Source organism: Octopus bimaculoides, chromosome 2 (genome assembly GCF_001194135.2).
Source record: "Octopus bimaculoides isolate UCB-OBI-ISO-001 chromosome 2, ASM119413v2, whole genome shotgun sequence".
Taxonomy (NCBI): Eukaryota; Metazoa; Mollusca; class Cephalopoda; order Octopoda; family Octopodidae; genus Octopus; species Octopus bimaculoides.
In genome coordinates this window covers 72,794,585-72,798,897 of record NC_068982.1, presented here as the reverse complement: position 1 = coordinate 72,798,897, position 4,313 = coordinate 72,794,585, and the positions used below count along the sequence as shown (strand labels likewise).

Sequence of the window (4,313 nt, the reverse complement as noted above, 5' to 3'; positions counted from 1 at the left end):
AGATAACTTGTACAGTAGGATCTCGGGTAAATTGTCAAGCAGTCATTCCATTTGTTCATAAGTAGACTGATTAAAAATATTTTTTTTAAATGTTAATTTATTTTGATATTTATATATATACTTTTAGAAGATTATTTGTTTTCAATTTTGTTTCCAACCCCTACACACATAGCTAATCCTTGACGGTGTTCTACCTTTTTTGCAACAGATTTCCATGCACACCTGTTGGAGTACAATGTAGAAAAGATTCCTGTGTGCTGCAAACAATACTGATTATTATATGCACTGCCAACATTGAAATATCATTGGTTACTTGTTTTCATCCAATCAGCTTATAAGGTTTGTTTTATCTATTAATTTTGTATTACAACTGAATTTGGGTTTTTTATTTATTATTATTATTTATTTATTTTTTTTTGTTTGTGATTAGTGTTTGATGCAACTTACTTTTTTTTATGTGTGTATCTTCCCAAAGGGGTGCATGATGTAAATTTGCGACATTTACGTATTTCCAAAAAGTGTTATTTAATTAAATTTTTATTTTATTTTTAAATTGCTTTTTGTCAAATACATTGCATTTACTTCACAAATGCTTTGAAGCAAGACATTTTTAGTCACACACAAACTTGCCATTTTTGTCTCCAGTAAGCTTGAGATGTCACCTCTGATATAAGAATATTAATACTTTTGGTACCAATCTGCTAGGGAGAAAAAAAACCCTCTAGTTTTACTATATGTAATGACGCATTTTAAAGTGTTTTCATTTGAATTAAAGGTTTATGTTATAATCTTTTGTGAAAATCTTTAGCTAAATTATGTTACCCTCTCAGAACCAGCATAACAGGTGCGGGAGTGGCTGTGTGGTAAGTAGCTTGCTTACCAACCACATGATTCCGGGTTCAGTTCCACTGCGTGGCACCTTGAGCAAATGTCTTCTACTATAGCCTCGGGCCGACCAAAGCCTTGTGAGTGGATTTGGTAGACAGAAACTGAAAGAAGCCCGTCGTATATATGTATGTATATATGTGTGTATGTTTGTGTGTCTGTGTTTGTCCCGCCAACATCGCTTGACAGCCGATGCTGGTGTGTTTACGTCCCCGTAACCTAGTGGTTCGGCAAAAGAGACCAATAGAATAAGTACTAGGCTTCCAAAGAATAAGTCCTGGGGTCGATTTGCTCGACTAAAGGCGGTGCTCCAGCATGGCCGCAATCAAATGACTGAAACAAGTAAAAGAGTAAAAGAGAGTATAACATGGAAATAAATGCAAAAGTGAATTAGGAAAAAAATTTTTACTAAATTTCTTTGAATTGAAAAACATAATCTGTATATTTCATCAGAAGTTTCATCACAGAAGGGTTGATATTCATATTGTTAAAAAGCTTATTGGGTTGTAAATATGTAAAGTGTGAGATTGAGAGGACTTTCAGTCTTGTCTTCAATCTGACTGTCTCTCTAGTGCTGGTACGACAATAACATGTACCTAGTTCACCCTTTGAAGTGTGTGGTTGGAAGTACCTTTTAGTCTTCAACATGACAGCCTCTGTAGTGCTGGTGCCATGATAACCTGTACCCAGTTCAATCTGAAGTGTAGGGTCAAGAGTAATCTCCAGTCTTGTCAAATACATGTCAACCTCTCTAGTGCTGGTGTCATTGATAAAATGCACCCACTACATTCTGTGAAGTGATTGTTGTTAAAAAAAGGCATCTAGCTGTAGAAACCAAACCGGAATGAAACTTTCAAGTAAGATGTGATCTTCAGATTAGTCTAGGAGAGCAATACTGACCTGTCCAACACATTCCAGCACAGAAAGTGGATGTAAAACAGTGATAATAATGATAATGGTCATAAATGCATTATAATTTCTTAGATTTACCATCATCATCATCATTTTACATCTGCTTTTCCTTGCTGGCATGTGTTGGACAGGTTTTCTTAAGCAATGCTTTATAGCTGGATGCCCTTCCTTTCGTCAGCCTCTTTAGTTATCTTGTCACATGTAGGAACAATTATAATTCATTAGATTCTGGTCAGTATGGGTTAGCTGGAGTACAAAACAGGCAAACTAATTTTCAAATCAAAATGAAACATTGAAAGCTCTCAGCCCTTTCACCCAATAACATAATAAATAGCTTAGAAGTCATTCTTTTTCATTAATTCATCAGTCTTTCCCCTATACAGTCCAGGATTGGATGGCACTTCGTATTGCGTAACTGAAATAGTTGCATTTGACCCAAAATGACTGGGAATACGTAGTTACAAAGTAATGTATGTGAAAATAAGGCTTTTGATTTAAATCAAAAGTTATTTTCCTAAAGTGTCATCTTCATTGTTTAATGTCCATGTTCTGTGCTGGCATGGATTGGATGGTTTGATGCTCCAGTGTCTTGTTTGGCATGATTCTATAGCTGAATGTTCTTCTTAACACCAACCTCTTTACAGTGTATACTGGATGCTCTTCTCATGCCATCCACACTAGTGAGGTTACCATGCAGCCTGCAAGATTGTAAATCCTGAGATTGGAGGCTTTATGCTTGGAGATGATGGGTTAAAGTATGACAGAAGGGGAGTAATCAGGTTGGAGCTGGAAAGAGGTAAAAATAGTGGTGATGAGGTACCTGGATGGACTCTCAAGGTATGAGGTGAGTAGATGTGAGTGGTGGCAGAAGTAGGAGTGTGGGTGGGTAGAAGTTGCAAGAATGTGTTGGAGAGTGAGATGGGCAATAGTTGGGGGAGATATTATGAGTGAAGAACAAGTGTTGAGGGGTGGATATAGTGAATGGTAGATAAGGGGTGGTGGGCAATAAGTGGAATGTGAAACTGACAAAACAATTTTTTTATAGACAGAAATCGAAGAATTTGTGGAGAATAAATCAAAAATGCACTTTTTAAAAAATAATTGAAATATGAACACAGATTGAAATAAACATTTTCTTTAAAAATACAATTCAAAATGAAATTCAAACTTCAATAAAAAATAAATTTAGTTTTTTTTAAAATTTAATTTGTTTTGATTTCAGTCTAAGTTTGTATTTCAATTTTAAATTATTATTATTCTTGTAATTTGTGTTTATGGAAACTTTTGTCTTTCCATCAATTTAAAAAAAGCCTACATTATAAAAAAAAAAACATTAAAAAAACATTTTAATCTAAATATCATGAACACGTATATTAGAGTAAATTGTGTGTGAGTGTGTGTGTGTATGGGTTTATGTGTGTGTGTGTGTGTGTGTATGTTCTTTGTGTATACTATTTGTACATAATGGATTGGTGTGTACAGTCATCAACAAATTAACAAGATTGTTGTTATTGGATTTGATGGACTACCATAAGAAAGCAATCAAATATATAGTTTGTATGTAGTGTATGCAAAGTATATTATATATATATATATATATATATATATTTATCATCTGTGTGTGTGTGTTATGTATGTATGTTTGCTATGTGTTTATGTTACAATATAGTGTGTTTTTGTTTTTTAACTTGTTAAACATTATGTATAGTGTATTAAAATTAAGAGGGTTTTTTTCCACATTCTTTGTTTTCCATTATTCACTATTAGGGCACAGGCATGGCAATGTAGTTAAGAAGTTTGCTTTGTGCCACATGGCTACTGGTTCAGTCTCGTGACTGGTACCTCAGGCAAGTGTCTTCTACTGTATGCGCAGGCCACCCCAAGCCTTGGTAATGGATTTGGTAGACAGAAACTCTATGTGTGTGCCCTTGTCTTGACAACTCACAGTATTTATAAGCAAATTTCACTGTCTTACAAATGGTGTTATTTGTTTGCTATCATCCATGAAAACATGTCCTGCCATTGTACTGTTCACATTTGAAGGTTTAAGGGGAAATATTTACCTGGCTTGAAAACAGGTGAGGGTTTGCAACAGGAAGAGCATCTGACTATAGACAATCTGCTTCAACAAATTTCATTTGACCCATGTAATCATGGGAGAATGGACATTAAAATGATTGATAATAATATTGATGACTAGCAGAAATACCCGGCGTTGCCCGGGTTAAAGAGAATAATGATATCTAAAAACGCCGTCTAGACTACGCATCATCTTTATATATAGAGATGTATATACACACACGCACCCAAACACACGCATATATATGTATATCAATATAAATATATGAAAGTCAATGAAGTTGCGTAAAAGAAGGTGATCATGTACATACTTTCTTGCTGTTGTGATTATAACACCTCATTGTAAGCTATGTTCCTTGTTTTCCCTTGTGGAGCATATACAAATAGGTTTTTTGTTGCTGCCCACTCTTGAGCAGCCAACATACAGTTGTCCATGT

The 4,313-nt window shown here is 34.8% G+C and overlaps 1 protein-coding gene across 2 annotated transcripts in view; it reads left to right on the top strand.

Annotated features, from left to right (window-relative positions):
• The first annotated feature begins 206 nt into the window (after positions 1 to 206).
• LOC106872104 (mucin-5AC) overlaps positions 207 to 4,313 on the top strand; it is a 366,408-nt gene continuing 362,301 nt past the window's right edge. The window contains exon 1 of one of the 2 annotated variants that reach the window (XM_052978293.1): positions 207 to 339. The gene's annotated coding sequence lies outside the window, so the exon portion shown is untranslated. The remainder of the gene's footprint in view (positions 340 to 4,313) is intronic. The other variant, XM_052978292.1, reaches the window with a different exon arrangement.